The sequence below is a fragment of the Tinamus guttatus genome, unplaced genomic scaffold, assembly GCF_059628265.1.
Source record: "Tinamus guttatus ecotype Peru unplaced genomic scaffold, ASM5962826v1 Tinamus_guttatus_pri_ptg000308l, whole genome shotgun sequence".
Taxonomy (NCBI): Eukaryota; Metazoa; Chordata; class Aves; order Tinamiformes; family Tinamidae; genus Tinamus; species Tinamus guttatus.
Genome location: NW_028288842.1, coordinates 2,491,878 through 2,514,578, shown reverse-complemented (window position 1 = coordinate 2,514,578; position 22,701 = coordinate 2,491,878). Strand labels below are relative to the sequence as shown.

Below are 22,701 nucleotides of genomic sequence, written 5' to 3'. Positions count from 1 at the left end.
TTCTCCATTGCTTTTGCACGTTGTGGTCATTCAGCATAGGCCAAAATGCACACACAAGAACTTTTAAATTTGCCGGAGTGCAGACACGTTTGTGTAAGCAGAGGAGGGATGTGCCCTGTGCTCTTGCTTGCGTGGCAGCAGTCTCTCCACGCTGGGCCATGCAGCTCGCCTTAGTGCGGCACTGCTTTCTGCTAGAGGTCTTGATCGGGATCTATGTTGCTGTGAATAGATCTAGGAGTTAAAGTGTATGCCCATATTTTCTGATGTGTTTGTTACTTAAATAGACTGAATAGCTGATACATGAAAAGGCAAATTTTAAGTTTTTTTTTTTGTTTTGGGGTGTTTTTTCTGGTAAGGGAAAAAAAAAAAAAAAAGGATGATCTATCCTTTTGTAGGATGACCTATCTCTTACCTTTTTCACTTTCTAAGACAGCTACTGAAAGAAGGGACCAAAAAGACTGCATGGACAACAGCAAGGCTGGACTCCATAAGCTCACTTGACCCCTAAAGTGCATTCTTGATGCTGCTTGGCGTCCTTACAGACAGGCAGATAGAATAGGACATCCTACAGATGGGATTTCAGGATAGCAGCAGAAGGGGGAAGAAGAGGGGAAGTTTCGTAATTTACACGTCAACGGGAGATTAGTTGAGAAGTTTCAGGGGGTTTCTTGATGACGGGAAGATGCTGAAAGCTGGTGACATATTTATTTATAGACATGGGAGTGTGTCCTCTGAGTCTGAGGAAAGCCCAGCCAGTGGCAGGAGGGCGGATCCAATACAAACACTTGGAAGAAGCTGGAGCTCTGCTCTCTAGCATCAGTTGACCCTCTAAGGGAAATGGGGAAAGCAGTTTGGTCCACAAAAGCAAGCTGGCTCTGCCTGCAGAGAAGGCTAAAACATAGTGAGGGTAGAAAATAATACTATCACCTTGGCTGTAGATGCTCTAAAGTGAGGCAGCTTTTCTGAGAAGCATTCAGCCAGACTGTTATCAGCTAAGGGTCTGTATTTTACAGAATACCAATAGAATTAAAAAAAAAAGTTCAAATTGTAAAAAAAAAAAAAAGTAATATCACAGCAGTATTACCTGGTCTTATTGCATGTAGGATAAGTGTAGTGTCAAATTCAGAAAGGTAGTCATCAAAAGCTGTGGAGGTAAGCAGTCAGGACCAAAAGAGACAGCAAAGCTGTCAAAATGACCTTTCAGTGTGGAAGAGTGTCATCTTAGATAATACAAATCACTTTAAGTAGAGTCACAGTGGAAAATCTGTGCCATAGCAATTAATGATTGCCCTAAAGTAGCATTTTATTGCACTGTTTTAATTAGTTGTTGCCCCAATAATCAAAGTACTATTTTAGTAAACATATTTTTAATTCCCATGAAATGGAAACAACTTCATTTTTTTCAGGTTTGTTTTCAGATTTGTTCTCCCATTCCTCTAATTCTACACAGCGTGTATTGTTGTGCAGCCCATTTTTGTTGGCGGCCTCTTCAGTCTTTACTCTTCCTTACGCTACAGAGAGAAGTTGGCCGGAATGCCTGTAGCGCTGAGAGAGAGAAAACTTGCATTGTCAGTACTGCTGGAAAGTTAAACCGACACTAAAGCTGAGCTACTCTTGTACAGGTAGAGGATAGTGTCAAACATGAGCTAGTGCTATGAACTAATGCCTACCAAAATATCTTCCCCCACTTAAGCCTTATTAATAGTGCTGTAGCTTCAGCAGTGGGAGCCATGGGAAGAGGAGGCGTCACGTAAACAACGCGCGGGTGGCCATGGAGGGCATTTTATTGCAAGGGCGTCTGGACCTTTTCTGAATATATATATATATATATATATATGCAGTCCCATTATTTCTACCAATGTGGGATCACAACTGGTTTTAATAACAGTGGGAAATGATGGGGAAAATGTTAGCGTTGCCTTAGAGTTATAGACAAGTTCTCCTTTTCTCCATGCATGTCTGTAGGCCTCTCCTTGCCTCAGTTTTCCAGTGTGTAATATGTGGGTATTCCTTCCAGAGATGTAGTATGGGGCTTACAGTTAGTTAATATTTTTAACATTTAGATTTGCAAAATGACTAAAGTGATAGGGATTGCCACTGCTCCTTAGTTAGAACAAACCTGAAATAGTGAGAGGTTACACGTATTTCAGCTAGGCAGCCTAAAGCCCCAGTATGGCTGCAGAGGAAATCTGTTACTCATTTCCTGCCTATACTTTAAATAAAGAAGGCCCCAGTGCCCAGTACTGTGGCTAGGAAGACACATCATCGCTAACTTTTTGCCAGAATAATCAAAGTGACACGAGGGGATTCCCCTGGGTGTTTGCTGGTTTTCTTCTGCGTGGCGGCGGCAGCCCCAGAATAGCCGGACAGAATCTGCCCTGAAACAGGAAGTTGAAGAGTACGAGCTGGGCCCGCACGTGCCTTGTTTCTGCTTCGGCCTTACTGGAAGCCTGTGTCTTTATTTCAAGAAATAGCTGGAGGGGCATGGTGGGAAAAGTCCAATGGACTTAAATCCAGAAAAGAGATTTAACTGAAGAGAACAAAAGAGAAACTCCTTATTTTCAAAGCAGTTAAGGGGTGGGTACTGAAATGATCTGTGTACAAGTTCACATTGATTCCTTAACTCTTAATGCACCTTCATTCTCCAATATGCTCATGCTCAAGCAGCACATGATTTTTTTCTGGATAAGGACATGTCATCTTGCTCGCGTGGTTTTTCAAGATTAGTCCTAGTGAAAATGCCCTTACCATGGGCTCAAGGTGTGCGTACTGGTAGCACTGTGGAGGGTTATACTATAGAGCTTTCAGAAATGTTGCAGTGGCTTAAAGACAGTTGTGTGTGCAGCTAGGAGGTGGGTAGTAGGTAACTGGGTGTTCTGCCATGGCTGTGTGTTGCTTTAACTGCATCAATACAGAAAAATCAGTGCAGTTTTTATACGCACGCAAGAGACAAACTATGCCGAGATGTGCTAGTAGGAGAATGACTTAAAGGTAGTCAACACTACTAGGTTGATACTTTCAATTCTTAAGTTTGGCTCTTTTATGAAAGAATTTGGCACCAACTGTGAAGCTAAATTTAGTAAACAGAGTTTCACATGTTGAGATTTTGAACTTTCGAGTAGTTGGACAGATGTGCTCACTGGAAGCTTGAAAATGTTGAGAAGATTTAAAAAGTCTGAACCTCTTTTAAGTGACTGAGCAGATCCTCTAAGAATCTGTTTTAAAATACAGATATTGAACACTAAAAATATAGGCCCTGTGTCAATATTTGCAGTCATCTAGACTTTGTTCCTAGTAACCAGAACTTTGCAGTGGGGATTATATACCAGAGGGATGCAGTGCTGAGGTTGGGGATCAGGAACATGCCTTTTAATAAGTCTCTTACACATGGGACAACAGCTGCTGACAGGGAAATGCGTATACCAAGAACCCAATATAAGTGAAAAGCCTTTAAAAGTCTTTCAGAACTTTCAATATGCTTCAAAAGATTGTTCTTTCTACATCCTGATGTTCATTTAAAGATAACAGGACACCACTTAGTCAATTGTAAGAGATGAAATATATTAGCATTACTGTAACCATCATGCTGACAGTTGAAACCTCCTTTTCTAATAATTGAAAGCACCAGTTTTGTAGCCAGTGGAAGCATATTAATTCCACACACCTCTGTGAAGCTCCAGTGCCCTTCAGCAACTGGACATCCCATACCCCATAGCGGTCAGCAGCTTCTAGAGGTGTTTTGACCTAGAGAGGCCTCTAAAGAAGTCTCTTGGTGTGCAAATAGAATAAGTGGAACGTGGTATCTTGAATTTACTTGATATACAAAAGCAATAAGAATATTTAGTAGCACCTATGAACATCTAGCACCCTACTCCCCAAATGTCTCAATTTAGCAATACTGGAAAGAATTTTAAAATGCCCCCTCCTTCAGCACCGCTGTCATTCAGGAAAAGGTGGCTTGGGAGGCTGTTATCGCTTGTCAGGTAACTGTTTTCATGACATTTGGGGTGTCAGCCTCCCCAGCAGCAGAGGGGGCCCACAGAGCAAAGCAGCAGCTGCAGAGTTTTGCCCCCTCTTCTCTAAAGATGGGGTCTTGCTAGGTGACCCTTTTCTAGCTGTTGTGCAGTGCCTCCTGCCTGCTCCCTCTTCTGCTTCAGGTGGGGCTGGACAGATGTATGTGCTGTCCTAGAGAAGGGGAGACCATAGACATATACGTGAGGTGCATGCCGGTGATTGGAGAGCATAAAGATGGGGATAGTTGTGTGTCTCATGTTCAGGGAACGAGAACATCTGTTTTCTATGCCTGATTTGCCATGCAGTTCTTGTTTGACTTTGGGCGAGTTGTAGATGGGGGTTCACTTCACCTAAAAATAATAATAAAAAAATAGTGAGAAAGAGAAGCTGGGAGATTTTTATCTATTAGTAATTTTAATGAGAAGAGGAAAAAGCTGTTTTTTTTTTCTGCAAACCGCACATTTTAACTTCACAATAGATCGTGCTTGAAAGTGCGCAGAGTCTGAGGTAAGCTGATGAGTGTCACTACTCTCAGAGTTGAGACTTTGAGTACCGCTGCAATACAGCCTCTCCCACTCAGAGAATATATGCATGCGTACATATATCTATGTGTATATGTGTACAGGAGTACCAATTACTCCTTATCTGGATGAACTGTATGAACACTGTTCTCTCCATCTTATTTTTCTGCCTTGCAGACATACTGCTGGAATGACTAAAATGTGACTTCTGTGCTTTTCGTTGTTGCTGGGGACTCTCTCTTTCTGGGAAGGAGCATTTTCTTGGGTGGTTTCAAGAGTTGCTGAGTTTTCAGAAGAGCTGACCTCATCTGTCTGATAATGAGCAGGACATAAGGTTGAATTCTGCCCTCAGCTGTATAGACACAGCTGCCACTGACTTCACTGGGAGCTGCGCGTGCACATTCAAGGACAGAACTTCGACCATAATTTTTGGGTGCATGTAAATGCTGTTGGAGGCTAAGCAGAGGTCATGCAGAGCTGCTGGCCATGTATGATCAAGTTGACTGCATTTCATCTTCCTTGGGATGCTTACTTTGAAGCCTATTGTGGTTTTGAGAGATGAGGACATAGGCTTAGATTCTCTTCAGTCAGTTGGCTTTTTTTTTTTTTTAATTAGATATGATTTGTGAATTTCTTACTGTAAACTGTGCTGTAACACTGTTGTGTGCTGTTGATCAGCTACTGGATTCCTCTCTAGAAGTTGCTGCGTTCTCAGTGATGAAATGCTTTGGAAATTCTGCAACCTGAAAGGTGAATATGTAATTGTGTAACCATCTATAATTTCATCACGTTAAAATACTTAAACCTTTTTAATATGATCCATATTATTGTTAGGAATGATACCCAGGAGCAAGAGCAGTATGTATAATCTCAGTATTTTATATTACAAGTCTTTCCATGCAGCCAGAAATGAATTAAGAAAAGAATGTTTATGCTTATGTTTTATGCCCTCAAAAGCTATATGCCCCTTTTTATTGCTTTGTATGCAGTGAAAGTATTAAGGTCAATGCTGATGAGAGACTTCACATGCTGCAAAGTCCTCTTAAGTTATATACACATGTTCTTTTAAAAGAGCTTGAGACCTTCACGGGAAGGATCTTTCCTGAGACCTTTGAGATTGTGTTGGAGTGCTTTAAGAATGAGCTGTCAGTTTGTCTATTTAACCGTCGTTGAGATGAGCTGTGGAGCATCATGATTAAGCCTATTTTCATATGTCTTAAAAGTACAAGGGAGTTTCTGAGGTTTGTGATCAACTCATGGAAGAGCATGCAAAAAATCTGTGTCGTTATAACATATGCATATATATATATGTGTGTGTGTGTGTATGTGTATATATACAGAAATATCTATTATTTGGGCTTTGTAGTTTTACTGGGGTTATTCTGAGTGATGTAGATGTCCTGAAAATCTATGAAGATGGATCTTATTGGATATCCATATTTAAGTTTGTTTTGGTTTGTTTGTTTTTAATCCAAATGAATATCTGAAATGCAGAAGGTTTAGGAATTCTAATCAAAATTATATGAGTAAAAGATGTATTTGAGAAAAAAATATAGTTGCAATAAATAAAAAGAAGTCAAATTTGTTTTTCTTCACTAAAATTAGCATTTTTCTTCCTAAACATCCTTTGTAGCCACCTTTGATTCTTGCCCAACTATGTAGCATAAACCCCAAAGATATATTCCTGACAAAAAGCCCTTCCTGACCATGCTCTTGAATTTCTTCTTTTTGTGTCTATTTTCCTTCAGAAAAGAAAGGCTTAAGGGGAAAAATTGTGTCCAGGTTCTTTTTTTACTTGAATGAATGATGAGAGCAAAAGACCCACACTGAATTTGACTGCGTACTTGAGTGCGTGACTGGAATTTGGAGCCCTCTCCAAGCAAACAGAACAACATCGTTTTATATGTTTGAGTAATTCAGACTGCTGGAGAGACTTGTAAAGTGGAAGGGACACTGTGAGGAAAAGTGGCCAGAATCTGCTGGGTTTAGTCAGCTCAGCAGAGGGGAACCACTGGAGAGAAATCAAATGTCTCATTAAAAATACCCAACACTGAAGGTTAACAGGAATTACTAGTGAATAACCATACTGACAAGTAGGGAGTTTGGGCCTAAGTCAACAATATGCTCCATGAATCCAAGTTATCAGTAATGGTACAGGGTGTTCAGGGTGTTTTTTTTTTTTCTTCTGCATATGAGCTTACCTATAAAGCTGTGGTAGGACCTTCTACTGCCTCGTGTGTAAGATACCATCTTCAAAGGGGTTCATTGGAGCCTCTCTGTTGAATTGCTCTTTCATAAAAAAGCCTTGCTGAGCAATAGTGCGGAGCTGGAATCTAACTCCAGGAGAGGATTTACAGCAAAATCCCCCCTTCCATAACTCACTGCCCCGAATGTCTTGGTTCGCTGATGAAACCTGCTGCTTCCGTTGCTGATCCTGCCACTGTTGCCATGAAAGAATTCAGTCTGGACACTTTAAGCTTGCTTCTTCTTTCCTTTTGTCTTATGCCAAAAGCTTGTGTTCAGTGGAAAAAAAAAAAAAAACAGCCTGAATGTTATATCTGAGGAATACATATTTATGATAGCAAATACCACAGTACGGTAGTATAAACTTCCACTAATGCAAGCAGCAATGCACTCCTGCAGTATTTGTGTTAGTGAAATGTTAAGAGCAGCATCACTGGAGGTACAAAACCAAGACTTCCTATGCCTTTCTTTCTTTCTTTCTTTCTTTCTTTCTTTCTTTCTTTCTTTCTTTCTTTCTTTCTTTCTTTCTTTCTTTCTTTCTTTCTTTCTTTCTTTCTTTCTTTCTTTCTTTCTTTCTTTCTTTCTTTCTTTCTTTCTTTCTTTCTTTCTTTCTTTCTTTCTTTCTTTTCTTTTTTTCTTTCTTTCTTTCTTTTCTTTTTTTCTTTTTTTTTTTTTTAAATCTGTGCCAAATTGCACCCTGATGTAAAGCTGTAACTATTAACATGGCCTATGTTTGGCTTTATGCCATCATATTACTCAGGTACTTTCTTCTAATGAATTCAGAATACAGGGTATGCAAGTTGGGAGAGAATGGTTTCTTCCTCCACGTGTCCCTCTCCGCTAATAACTGACACCCTGTAGATCATCAGGGCTCAGTAACTGTCCTGCTATAGTTCTAATATGAGAATAGTGCACCAAGTTAAGTCCTAAGGAAAGCCTAATTTAGTTTTATTCCATTTTTTGAAACTGTCCTATGATGGGTGTGCCATCCGGATGGATTTATTAAAGCAGAGTATGAAAATGGCTATTAGAAAAATAGGCGCAGTATCTCAAGTGTAAAACTTGATGGAGATAAAGACACTATGGCACAAGACAACTGCATAAAAGCACATTTACTGCTCTATTATTTGATAAGGTCTTCTTGTATTGCAATGAAAACATAGTGTTCTAGGTTTGGATGAAAAGTGAAACCAAGCTTTTATTTATTTATTATTGGAAAATAAAATATATTAAAAATCCTTAAAACTTTCACATTCCAGCATCCAAAGTTTCCATGAAGTTCCAAACATACATTATACCTTCTCTTCATGCCAGAGGATGCCACACAGTGTTTCTGCTACTTTGACAGGCTGCTGTGTAAAATCTTTGAAATACTTTTAGATGAAAAGAACTACATCAAAGTGTTTGTTTTGGTTTATTGATTGCCTCTAGTTCGTCTAATTCTTATCCTACTTGAGATTATATTCCCATTTTTTGCCACACTTCTTAGGTAAATTATATATTTGATTTTCACAACAGTAACTAATACAATATTACAATAGAATTATAATAGAGTGTACTTGAGGCTTTGTTACTTAATGTTTTAAATGAAAATGCCAATTTTTGTGTGCCTAGATTTGAAACAAGTTTTTTTGAAACTTAATTTTGATGAATTAGATTGTTATAATTAGTTTTGTTACAGGTCCCCTTTGGAACAAGGATAATTAACAAAGGTAGTTGGATCTTTGTAGGCAAATGGCTCATGTGTAAAACATGTTTCTGAAAACCTTATTACCCATATACCAGCAGATAGTAAATAGGAATTAACATTTGATTTTTAATGCACAGTTGTCCTTTCAAACATCTCCTCGAAGGAAGAAGTATATAGGGGACATACAGGAGAGTATGTGCAAGGCCTGCTGTTGATTTTGTTCCTTATATGACAAATTTGGTTTACATTTGCTAAAATTGGCTTTTAGGTAAGATGAAAGAATAGATTTTGTTTTGCAGTGCCAAATTTAATGGATTTTGTTGCTGTTAAGTGTAACTCGGGCATGAAGAACTAAGCTCTAATTGAAAAGTTAGTAAGTTTTAGATTGAAAGGTCCAATACCTATTTTTGAAAATTAAGAGCTGTAGTAGTAACATTAGTTATTTGAAACAATTTTCATACAGAGCAGAACTAAGCCAGACTCTTGTTCTTTTGTGTAGGTATTTCGATACAAAAATCATGGCAGATTTTACCAATAGAGCTACTAAAGTAATTACTCAGTGAAAAAAAACAGAAATGAACTTAAAATACTGCTTTGGCCTTCCTGAGCTGATAAACCAGCTGCACGTGTATCACTCATTGCTCTCTTGTACTGTTGCTGACGTTACATTCGCAGTAAGATAACGCTAGTATCCAGCTTATTTTCTGATTTTTCTTTTCCTTTTTACATCTTATTTCCCACAGTGGCTCTTGTGCACATATTTTGGCAGCCTGGGCTTGCGCTTCTTGGAAAGCTTCTGTGTCTTTCTGCCTGTGCACCATGGCTGCTTTATGACTCTATGGGGTTTTAATGTTTGAAAACCAACAGCATGGCCTGTCCTAAATCGAATTAGCCCAGCTGTGGTCTATTCTGGCTGCTGATGTGAAAGCTGAAGTCATTCAGTGTGAGGTTCCCAGCCAGCAGCACAATGTGTCGTACTGTTTCGGTAGTAATGAAATTCCCCTGCAGTATATACCCATGCTTGTTTTTGATATGAAATATGTCTGATGTTCGGGGTTTATATTAACAAAATATTTGAAGGCCGAGGAGAAGGCTCTTGTGATGTTCTACTCTGATGTCGTTATCGTTAAAGCCGGCTGAAAATGTGAAAATGTTCCGTTGCAACTGGGTTCGTGACGCTGAATTCTGAGAAATCGATGTAGGATAATTTTGACTTTGCAGTTTTGGTGGAAAACAGAAGAATCTTTGTCTGTGGATGCTGCTGTGGTGCCTCATGGGAATTTTAGATCAAGTGCATCCGGTAGATCTGGGTGCCCTGGCATTCCTGCGCATCCCAGGATTCCCGTAGTCCCGGCAAAAAGAGGGACTATGAACGCGCGGGAAGATGTGATCTGTTCTGTCAGTTCTCTGACGTCTTTCTCGCTGCAGTGTCTACTATATTTTTTTTCCAGCAGTGCATTCGTTAATGTGACTAACACCCGTCACAGTGTTTTTCCTCCCTTTTTGTTCCATCCGACAAAATTCTGTGAGTAGCGCAAGTCTTCAGATGCGTTTTGAGTAGGCTTTGCTTGCTCTTTTAAATAAACTGCAACCTATAGCATAGCATAGCATATATCTAGATTGAGCTAGTGTGTATATATATATATATATGGCATATAGTGTATGTAGGAAAATGAGGTTGAAGTTCATCCAGATGCAATGGGAAGTGGCGAAGTTCGTCATTGCCCCTTGGCCCCCAGTGGGAGCTGGTTCTAAGGTTTAGACCAGCTCCTGCAGCACCCTTCCCATGCTGGCATAAAGGCTCTCAGTGCCCAAGTGGAGCAGCTGTCTGTCAGTTTGGAACTTTAAACTGGAACATTATAGCCCATGCAATGTCCTGAAATTGAAAGCTGAGGCCTTTTTTTTCCCTCTCTGAAGTTCTGTAGCTTCTGCCTGTGTAGATGAGTCACAACATGCTATTATACATATGATAATTCATGATGCTGAGGAAGTGTGATGCATCTTGTGCAAAGTGAGGAACTTCTTCACATAACCAGAATAATGTGTTTTTTTTTTCTTTATTGCATTTCTCTGCAGTGTTACCTGTTTTAATGCACTTATGAAACAACTTCTATGCTTCCTCTGAAAAGCGACGCATGGCATTTGGCATGGAAGAGTAGCCTAATCTGGGGCAAGCACCATGTTGTTGCAAGGATCCATTTTTATGGAGCTCACAGGAAGATTAAGATTTAAAAAGACAGCTCTACCCATGACTAAAATTCATCTGTGGTGATGGCAGGAGTAGCTACACTGGATCACATAGGCCCCAAAAAAAAAAGAGGGGAAAAAAAGAAAAAAAAAAAAAGAGAAGGAAAGATAAGAAAAATTGGCTTCACTGTATGCCTTGTTTGAATTTCAGACTCATCAAAGTTCGCCAGCAAGCTAGTTTGCATTGTACAGGGCATGCATTGTACATTACCTGCCTGGACCCAAATTTTCTTTCCAGATATCCTAAAAGTTAGCACATTTAGCAGTGCAGAGTCACCTGGCCCCATTTCTCATTGCAGAACTAAGTATTCATACAGAGATGTTCCTCTTTATTTTATTTATTTATTTATTTATTTATTTTACAGCATTTTTATTTTCCTTTCAGTCTTTGTACACAGATAGTAACTAGGCTTATTGGGTGATCTGAAGATTTCACAAAATTGGATGCCCCTGGTGCCTCCTTGGCCCTCCAGAAGATTAAACTCCATGTGCACAGATGCTTGGAAGATGGGGAGACTGGAGAAAACAGGGATGTCATGGCCAGCAGTTTCCCACCTGCAGGAAATGTGGCCGTGCCTGTTCACCTTCTCCAAGGCTCATCCTCTCGCTGCACTGTCTTGCTGCTGTCACTCAGAGAGTGTCTCAAACTTCATTTGCGCTGCTTTCACACGGAGTTTGCTTATCAGTCTGAAAGGCGACTGTCTGATCTTCCCTTTTGCATGCTTTCACTTTTAAGATCTTCCCTTTCTTATGTAAAAAAGGCAATTAGAGTCGTATCTGTTTATTTTAAACAAAATGGCTGTTAATTAGCGTGATCAAAAACCCTGCCATTGTAGACTATGGGTTTCACTTTGTAGTTGCACTAAATTGCGTACAGTTTGGTGCCAGCTGACATGATAGCAACACAAAGTCTAGGCTTTTTTTTAACTTAATGAACAAACAGATTTATGAGGCTTTGTTATCTTCTAGTTTAGATCTATAGGTTCTGAATGCATTATTTAGAGTTCTTGTTTCTTAATGACTAATGTCATGTTGTTACTTATTAAGAGTGCTTTAACTTACTGAAGAAGTTTCCCTCTCTTTTGTATCCCCTTTTTTTCCATTTCCCTTCATTTTTGATGGCTTAATTAAACAGTACGTTTGCGGCATGCAGAAAGGTTGAGATGGAGTTTGCTAGTCTCATTCAGATGTTACATCACTAACTTTGTAATGCTGTGGTCCCCATGGGGAGACTGGATATTCTGTCATCCCTTAAAATGGGAATATGGACGAGTCCTTAGCTTCTTCCCTACCTCCGTTACTGCTTGATATTCATTAACATCTGGAAAAAGATTCTCCCAACAACGCATCAGTGCATTCTTGCTCGATTTTTGAAAAGAGCATACAGAAATTGGTGATAAGCTGTGAGGGTTTGAGACTCAGCCATCTCTAGTCTTATCTCTAGACCTACCAGCTTAAGGTGAATGACAGCTTGTCCAGCAAAAGGCACTTTAATAATGAGAAGAAACGAGAATTTTTAAGTACCATGTTATTTTATCATTGTGATTATTATTTTTAGAGGGAAGGTTCTCAATTCAGACATTTTAAAGGTCTTTTTTTTTTTTTTTTTTTACCTTCTCCATGCTAACTTCTCATTGCCATTAAAACAGTGACTAGGACTGGCAGAAATGTAGAGCTGGAAGTTCCTCAGAAGGTCATTTTCTCTTCCACCATTGGAGAACTAGGAAATACAGAACAGTTTCCAGAACTTACTTTCATTTCAATACACGTATCCCAACCTCTCATATTCCTTTCCTTCCTTAACTAACTGTTTTATTGTTAACTTTTCTGTATGCTGATAGAAGGCCTAATTGACACAATATTTCTAAGCATAGCTGATTATTCAGGTATGTCCTTATTTGTCTGCCTTTTTATCGGTCACTTTTGAAGAGTTCAAGTGAAATCCTTATTGGCATAGAGAAAATTAAGATTGAAGTCAAGTCATAAGCAAAGTCAGCGAGCCAGCATAAATTTGTTTAAAACAAAGTGTGATTACATCATTTTATGGGTTTTGCCTTCATTTATAACTTTGCATTGAGTGTAATTCTTACTTATGGTTTTCCAAGTACACGTTTAGTTTAAATAGATAAGATAGTTGGTACTTTTTCACTTGGTTGTACTTAAGTATTCAACTACATACAATATAAAAATGCTGAAGAAAATTGAACTGCTATTATAGAAGACTAGGATAATAATATTCTGAGGGTTCCATGGAATAGAAAGTCTGTAAGGGCTCATGAGAAGAAAAAAAGACTGAAGAATGTCAGTATAAAAACAAATTGAAAAAAAATGAGGTTTTAATGATGCTGTGATAGATGCAGATATTTGTAGTTTGGGTCTTTTAATTTTCAAATTAAACCAAAATGAAAGAATTTTGAAATTCCCAGTGGAAAAGCATTTTAATAAAGTTTTTTGCTTTGATCCGTCAGAACAGTGTATTGAAATAGAGTTCCTTTGCCTTTTTAACACTGTGAAATCTAAAGAAACATTGGGAAAATAAATTTTGAGATCATAATTTTTCTTTAAATATCCGAGTGAGCATTTGGGAATTAAAGATTCGTGTTATTTTTTTTGGCCAAATCAAGAGATTCTTTTCCATGTTTTTCAAACTGAACGTCTATTTAAAAAAAAAAAAAGTGTACTCACTGAAAATGTTTATTCGAAATATTATTTGGACATTTTTGAGTAGAACTGCTAGCATTACAGAAAGATAAGAAACATGATAACAAACAAAATAAATCATTCAGTATAGAATAGAAGTCAGGGTCTCGGGTCTATTTCATCCTTTGTTCAAGAATAAGAAATCGGTCAGGGAAAATTACAAGAAAAAAAACTTGGATAAAATAGAATAATAGAGACTAAATGCAAATAACTTGTGGAGCTTATTAATGAAATGCATTTTTTTAAAAATTGAAAATTAACAGATTAAGCTTTTATATGAAAGACTGAAGATAAAGCAGATGTGCTTTTTGTCCCTTTATTTTTTCCTTTATTCTTCAGGACATACACTAGTTAGGAGATGCTTATGAAGAAAAGTCTCCTGTGGAAGTTATTTGATAATTGTTAAGTTCCAGGAATTTTTCACCCTTTGATGAAATGGCTGATGTTAGCAGATGTTCATCTTATGGGTTAACTGGACTACTGTACTGTTGCAGATTGTATAGAGGTATAAAATTTATGCAATTAGTATTTTTCATGTGCTTGTTAATTTACATACATTTTACGTTTAATTAACATATAGAATATTTTTTTCTGTAGATGTGATAGAAATGGGGCTTTGATCCATCCGAGTGCTTCAGCAGATGCTTAACCTTAAGCACATAAATAATCCCATTGTTTTCAGTGTCTTTAATCTGTGCCCTTAAGTGCTTTGTTGGATTGTGGCCTAGTATAATTATATGTTTGCAATAACAGTTGCTTATTAAAAGCAGTTGTTAGATCTCAAAAATAATATAGAAGAAATAACATGAAAAAAATGTGTATCAAACAGTACTGCAAAAATCCATAAAAATTGTTTTAATCCTTACTTGCTTGTCATTGCCCATCATATTGCAGGTTTTGCCTTTTGAAAAGCTTCATTGATAATAAAGTCAGAGCCAACCTGTATTAGGTAAGATTCCCCAGATATTTATGAAAAAAATTGGAAAATTCTTAGAAAGTTTTATTCATTCATTATTCATGCAGAATACTGTAATGCAACTACCATCTTCTGTTCAATGTTTTTCTTGCATGCCAAGATACAAGATTATCATTATCTGTTACTTTCTCCTGGACTTTGGTTTTATTTTAAATAAGAACAATGGCCTAAAAATAATGTTCCTATGTTCGACTCTAGTTTTCAAATGCTCTGAAATTTAGCGTTGACATAAGCAGAGGCACGTGACATTTTCACTTACAAATGTATAACTTGTGTGGATAAAATGCTAGCCACGCTATCCAGTGGTTGCACCTGCAGCTGTATCCCAGTATCTCCCCACTCCATAAATTAATGATTACCTGATCCTCTGAAATATATATTCCCTTTGCTTTATCAGGGTAGCCCAAGAGAGGAAAAGCGGTTTTCCTCAGTCTTTTGTGTCTCCGAGTCGAAGTTTGGGAGGATTTTGCAGGGAATTGTATTTGAACATGTGCAGTGCAAGCGCCTTGGCTGGAGCCCTAGCCAGGTATTTTTGGTGTATATTTCCAATGAATGGGAGCGTGAATTAGCGAGCACAAGTGCAGAGCAGCACCTAAAGGGTAAAACAAATGTGAAATGATCTGTAAATATCACTGTTTCTTGTGGTTAGAAAGGAGGGCACGGTTACCCAAACTTGAAATACTCGCCATGTCTACCAAGCGCAGCGCTCGGCCAGATGAATTGGGAGCAAATCTCCTCGCGTGCGGCTGCGGTCCCAATGCTCGTTAGACTTGGCAACGCGCGCGTAGAGCTCTTGGCTTGAAACGAACGGGGAGGCTGCGTGGTGCTCTGATCTGATGTATGGAGCGTAGGAGATGTCGCACAGCGCGCTCGACGCGATGGCCTTGCTGTGAAAAAGGTCGAAATGCAGCTAAAGGGGGCAAGGAAAACAGCTTCCTGCCTGGCTGGAGTAGTGCAGTGTCCTCCTCCCACCACGCACACCCGCTTGGGAAGTAATAATTTCCACCCCCGCAGAAATAGTTCATTAGTGTGTGTGTTGCTGCTCATGCGGGAAGGTGTGCGATGTCCTGTGGCTGTGGGGATTTGAGGAGGAGATGTCACCTCCTATCACGTTCGCCATCCTGCCAGCCCGCGCTGGCCCAGGGCGCATCGTCTCCGGCGATTGCCCCTAATGTGCCGTGACGGCACCGCTACGGCTGCAGCAAGACGCCGCCGCCGCGTACAAGGAGAGGGTAACGGCCACTGCTGTACACACTTTGGATCGGTGACATGTCTGCGCACGGTCACCACACAGCGATGTGGAACAGGCCATGTGGCGCTGGGGTTGAGCACAGGCCACGGTGTCTTGGTGTGCCCCTTGGGTTGCCCTCGTTTGGTGGGCGCTGTTGGGGGATAAGCAGGGCCTGGACAGCGGCCGGGCTGATGGTGGCCACAGGCAATGGCCGGAGCAATCACTTGCTCCCAGCCACATCCAAGCGCCTCGCAGTGACGGGGAGGTTCTTGCGGGGAGGAGGAAGCCCACCATGGTGCTGTGCGCTGCCCGGCCCAACTCGTTGCTGGCTACACAGCCTGCGAGGGACGCGTTGTTTTCCCCTCTGCTCCTGAGAGGTACCACGTACAGTGACAGAAACCATCAGAGCCGATTGGACACGCTCTCCCCAGATTTGTTAAGGATTTACCCTGCACGGTTGTAGCGTTTAGTTGCCATGGCGATGACCTCGGTGCAAGAGGGAACAGCCTTTAGGTTGGACCTCAGATTTTCCTTTCATTTCCATTTAATTTGATTTGACTGCGAAATGTCACTTCCATTGCATTGATTAAGCTTCATTGCGGCCACCAGCCCCGTTAGAAAGGTTAAAGGGCGGGCCCGGGGCTGTCATTTTTCTTACACCCCCCCACCTCCATGTCCCCTTGTCTGTTATCAATACACTGGCGGGGGGGGGTTGTTTTTCAGAGGAAAAATAAGGTTTTGGAAAAATAAGTGTTCCACAGTCAAAGCAAAACTAATGCAGCCGCAGTCCGAGCTGTGCCAGCCTCTACTTTCCACATTAGTAGTACTTAAAAAAAAAAAAAAAAAAGAGAGAGAGACTCATTTCTCTTCCTGACATGTGCTGCCCCCAAATAAATCCAGATAAATAGAAATGAGGGTGTGCTCCCTAATAGTTCTGATGCTGCATTTCCAAGTTTGCTTAGTTTGGGGGTTGAAGGGAAATTATATATATATAAAAAAAAAAAAACAGAAAGAGTAAAGCAGCTTGGTAGGAAGGGAGGAATATAATGAATGCTCATTAAAGCAGGCAAAGGGAGAAAGCAAGTAGGTTGGTGAGGCAGAGGCCCTGAAAGGTCAAGGGAGAGAAAATGTTTGTCCAGCCACAGGGTAAACGATGCAAGGAAAAACTGAAAAAAAACAAAGCACTGCGTATGGCTTAAAAGGCTTTGCAAGTTGAAGGACCGTTTTTCTTCCCTGCCAGAACTGAGCTTCCAATTAAATCCCTTCGTTTCTGGAAGGGAGAGCTGAAGGAGTGTGAAGTGAGCTCCAGCGCTGGAGCCCACGCGCTGCCTGGCGTGGAGCAGAGCGCAAGCCACACGTGCTCCAGGAAGGTGGCATGAAGCCAACGATGGCTTCATCTCTGCTGCCTGCTTCTGCCCTCCTCCTCGGGGCGTACATCAGGGCCAAGCCCAAGCCGGCCTTGGGCAGCGGCTTCCCTGCCAGAGGGAGTCCATGCACAGGGCTGTTGGTGCACGTGTGTCTTGGGGTGATCCAGCTGGTGGCCTGCAGGGTAGGTTTGTGAAACGACTGTGGTGGCCTTGCCTTGGGACTCTAGGTGAAGGGGAAGACGTGAAATCCAGCAGCTGGTGGATATTTGTGCTTAGCCATGTAAATTGTCAGCATATCCATAGAGGGAGGAGGAGTTTGGCATTGCACCAGCCTTGTCAGTGGCACATGGACATGCCCGCAGGTTGGGATCCTGCTCATGGTATTGGAAGTATTGTGTCATCTTGGCCTGGGTATGTAGGAGAAAGGATTTACTCTCACTAGTGTGTGTGGAAAGGACAGCAGCTTTAACGGAAAGTGATCGATCTTCCTTTTGAATAAAAAACTAATATTCGGGGAGCATAGACACCCACAAAATGTGAATTCTTGTGCGAGAGTGTTTCTAAAGTACCAAAACTTTCAAAATTGCTTAAACTTTGATCAGCTATTCAGTCACAAAAAAAATGTGAAACCAACAGTTTAAGACACAAGACTTTAGTTGTCTTTGTCAGTATGGTTTACTTTTTTGTTCTTTAATATGGATCATGCTACTTGGCTTTATATGCAAAAGCACTTTGAGACCCTTAGAGGTAAATGACTGATATTGTTAATTTTTGTTGCTTATCAAATACTTTTGGAGGAAAATAGGTTTAATGCTTAATTTTGAATTTGAGGCTTTCTGTCCTAAATTGTTCCAACATGTAGTAGGACAATTTGGGGAGCTCTAAGCCATATTCCATGGTAGAGACTGGAGAAAAACAGACAGCTTCTTTCAGATGTCTTTAGTGACGTCCTCTTGGATATAAGCTGTATATATAAAAAAAAAAAACTTGTGCAGAAAGTTAGAAGCCAAAATCTGAAAGCCCTTTTCATCCAACATCCCAAATATTTGCTTGAAAAAGTGACATCTTGTCTATGTGTCCTTCCAACCCAACAAGTGGTTTATTAGAGTGAAGCTACTCTGTGTGTGTGTGTGTGTGTGTGTGTGTATGTGTAAAACGTTGTGCCCTCCACAGTGCTCTTGTGTCAGCAAAACCTTGTGTGTGACTCAGGGTTTGAGCAATCAAGATCTTTCAGTCTGAGGAGGAGTTGTTGCATCTCCTCACCTCCCTTGAATACTTTGTGCGGAGCCCTTGGGGACCCTTGGTGATGCCCCTGATAGCGGTGGAGCTGAATTGACACATTTCTTCCTCAAAGTACCTCATTTTACTTCTTTTGCGCCATGTGAAAGACACTGTCCCACCTTGGTAAAGCATGTTTGTCCTGTTTAATTCCATGGCACACCGTGAGCACGATTCGGCAGCTCCAGCTCCGACACGTTTTTGTTTTCTCAGCAGGAGCTGCATATTGGCCTTTCTCCCGTGGAATCATTTCTTACTGTTTTCTCTCAGCAAAAACAAAAGGAAGATTAAAAAGAAGAAGCAGACAGATTTGAAAGAGGATCCCTATCTTTAAAAATCTGTTGTGGCTTCCTTGAGATTGTTGTCACCCATGCTGAAGTCATGCTGCAGTTTTCAGTGCCTTTTTATACGCCCAACATAAATGCTGTCTTTCTCTATTTCTTCTTGTGTTCGAAATTTAAAGGAAACAGTTCATAATGAATTCTGCCTGTTTGCCTCTCCATTTCAAAATAAAATAATTATTTTGAGACATTAAAGTATTAATCGCATGGTACGCTGTTAGTGTCTTTGATTTAGATGGATTTTAGTCTTTCTCAAAACAGTTGTACTGAGGCATAGAAAGATAGGAATCTCACCTAACTTTAAGTTATAGTACTGAGTGGAAGCTCAGACCATATTCACAGAAATTGGCAAGATAGTTAAGAGTTTTAAATAAAACTGAAGTATTACTGTTTGGGGAGGGGCAAGCTGCAATTTCTAAGTCTTTTGTTCTAGTTGAGCCCCCAAGTAAGTATGTGCTGTGAGTTTCTCATTAAGCTTTTAGATTCTATCAAACCTCAAGCTTAGTAAAAAGATTAGAAAAAAACTTATGAAGATTCGGTTTCACGCAGATATGAATCATGCATGGGCATCTTGGCTGTGGTTATTGTGTGACTACTTGGTCACGGCAAGCATATATGATAAATTTGGGAGTCTTAAACTGAATGCACTTGTCCGTGATGCCTGTGAGGCTAAGCAAGAAAAAGGAGATATTTTTTGAATGTCAGAAGAAGGGCTACATTCAGAGAAAAGTACTTTACCTGCAGTCTCTTATTTTAGACTGTAAGCTTTATTCAGATGCTGAGAGACAGGAGGGGTACTGGGGTTTTTGGGCACCAAGCCAACATAAACATTAAAAATGAGAGGAAATCATAGACCTGTTTTCTTATTGTTAATATCATAATGCATCTTTTGTTGGGTTTCCTCTCCACAGGACTTTCCTGGTTGCAGTAGGTCCGTTTACCTCTGTCTTCTTTTATGAACGTAAATCCAGAGGCCCCGATGTGCAGGGCGGCTCCAACGAGCTCTACTAAAGGCTGAAAAATTTTGCATAGAAGTGGACAGATTTGTGAGTGACCGATAAAGTTAATTCCCAGTGACAACAGGAAAAATTAAGTCAAGCATTTAGACAGATGAGATTGGGGAGGGGGGAAAGGTTATAATGTGAGTCTATAATGTGAGGTTTAATGTCTGAGGGATTTGAGCCTGTGTTTGTAAAGAACCTTTTTTACTTTGTCCCCATTTTGAAGCACTTATTTTCTTCTCTGCTTGCAAAGATCTTAAAAAGATCTCAAGTCTTTGTATTTGAGATTGCTTTTGTTCAGAGTTGTCCAGTGCTTTCTCAAACCCTTTTATTTTTTCACACTGTGTGCTTTGCTGCGTGTTAACATATAGCCTGGCTTGTGTGCACATTGTGGGCTTTAATGTAAAAATCTGACAAGTGAAATTGTGCATATCCTCCTATTTTGGCCTTTGTTTTTACTATGTGAAGGAACCAGCAAAGGGAAAATGCTGTTACTAAACATATAAATAAGTCATGAAGTGGTAGTTTCATAATCAGTTTAGCAGATCTTATTCCAGTTGATACATAATATTATATGTTTGTATGGGAAAACAAAGAGAAAGTAAAATTATATTTATCATCAATTTTATTAATTACAAGAAACTAGTTCGCAAATACACAGGAGTACCATCTTCAGCAAATCCTTTGTCTTCTTGTTTGTTTAATAAATTAGATGGATGCACCGAACAGCATGCTGCTGGGGCAACATTAATTTTATTATAGAATAAAAAGTAGAACTATTAGTCTCTGTTTCTGGCATGTTTGTAAGCTATCTGACCTATTTTCTTCTCCCGCCCCCTTCACAGTGCTTACCAAATTCCCATCCCCGTTGCCTTACATGAAGCTGTCTTACAATTAAACCAGCTGATAGGAAGCCCTGGAGACATTACCCAGGATCCTGGCAAGTAGATAAGATATATTGTTTTATATATTTGGGCAACAGGAAGAGACAGCTTCATCACTTTAAGCAAGGGAATAATCTGTTTACACTAGAGAAATAGGCTCACTTATTTTCCTTTCAGTTGCGGAGATGTTTTCAGGGTGCAGCATCTACCTCATATTTAGGAGCTGAAACATCTGGATGTCTTGTCTAAAATTTCTTATATTTCAGGAGACGATTAAGCTGGGAAACTACAGTTCCCAGAATTCTCAGAAACTGTGTAATGCCTAGTATGGACTTAAAAAATTAAAGTGCACTGTGATTAGTTTTTTTTTTTTTTTTTTTTTTTTTTTTGTTAACTGTTTATATTCAAGAGCTGGAAGTGTCTAGGCTGCTTTTAAAAGAAATTCTTTTCCAAAAAAGAAAAACAGAAAAACAAAAAGCAAGCAAAGGACAAAAATTCTACCACTTTGGATTGCACCATCCCTTTAAGACTGAAGGAATGTTTAATTAACAATACAGCCGTTCCAGCTCTTCAGAAGTTGTGAGTCTGATGTCAAAAACCTGACTCAAGTCAAAAATTTCAGGTGCTTGTCAAAAGTCCTGTCTTCGCTCTAGCGGAGCATCTTCCCTGCTTTTCCCTTCGTGCAGAAAGCTGGCTCTCCAGTTTGGGTTCTTTAAATGAGCTATGCGTTAGGTGAGGTTTTATGTGTGAAGATGAAAAGCTGCCAGTTAATACAGTATCCAATATCATACAACTTGGAGTTCCCAGGGTGACCTTGGCGCGTTATATGTGGTAGGAAGGGGAGTGTCTGCAGGGAGGTCGGACCAGGTTGGAGACGCCGTGTTCCGCGAGCCGGAGTCGCCGCGTGCTGCGTTTCGGGTGGCCGGTGCGCGATGCTCAGGTTGCTCCGGGGCCTCGGTGGGATTTTGGTGAGAGCACCAGTGGGCACCTCTGTCAGCCCCTTGACCTGCTCGCGTGTCCCTACAGCAGCGCTTGGCCTGCCTCGTCCCAGGCTTGCCCAAGGTGGAGAAGTGTCTCCACAGCAGAGCTAGAAACTTGACCATGGTTCAATACCCAGTTCAATCCTTAACCAGTAGACTGTGCTGTTCCCTCATTTCAGCAACCCCTAATTCTCTATTTTGACCATAATTTAGAGGGTTTTTTTTATCACACAGTAGCAAGACTAGAGTGAAATATTTGAATACTGAGGGATGCTGACTCTCAGGGATGACTATGTTTTCTTACATAGCAAAAGTATAATAATATTTTTACATGTCTGCTGTAATTTTCCCGTTGAAAACGCTCTGTAAATGCTATTTATTAATAGCAGTAATTCGTCTTTGGTGGGTTTTTTAATGGTAGTGGAGGGAACTGCTGTTTGAAAAGCCTCATAGTGCATTGGGATCCTAAAATATTACATTGTCTCCTTCTCCCCCATCCCTTTGGTTAATAACTTCTTTCAAGGAGTGCCAACACAAGTCTTAATCTCTGTCGTCAAAATACTGCATTGTAGTGCATATTTCAGCTTGGCTAAGCTACCAAGAATGAATTTTCATTACAGTGTGAGGTGCTGTTATCGTTGATGTACAATAATAGCGATAATATTGATTTTTCATTTGTATTCTTGATCTTTGTATATACCCCGAAGATGGATAAAGAGTTTATGAAGAAAGGTTATATTTAAGAAAAATGGGTATCAGTGCTATGAAATTATACCCATGACAGATGGTTGTAACTAAAGCTTCGTCTTTGTGCTGAAAAGCTGAATGAAACAGTATTCAGATCCTGAAGTAATGTTGGCTCCGTTTCAATGGGACTTTTGCCTGAGTAAGAACAGGCTAAAAACTCACTAATGACTCTCATTTTTTATATCAGTTTTGAGTAGGTTTAAGACAAGAATTTACATTTTTTTTTGATTTGAGGTTGATAAAAATTTCAACAGAAAGCATGGAGAGGCTGTTTGTTTGTTAGTTCGTTTGGGGAAATGTATGTAACATTATGCCTTTGCTCCCTTGAATGCCAGAGAATAAAACAACACCCTTCATTTAATTTGGTCCTGCTGAAAAACAAAACATCTTACTGGAAATCACGACAGGTTTATTAAAGTCATTCTTCGGCTGTTAGCGTCAGGCTTGGTCAGGAGCCTCAAAAATTCTTGAGGTTCAGTC

At 40.0% G+C, this 22,701-nt stretch overlaps 1 protein-coding gene across 1 annotated transcript in view; it reads left to right on the top strand.

The window, feature by feature from the left end:
• SOX5 (SRY-box transcription factor 5) overlaps window positions 1-22,701 on the top strand; it is a 599,951-nt gene that overhangs the window by 43,596 nt on the left and 533,654 nt on the right. The gene's annotated exons all lie outside the window — the stretch shown is intronic.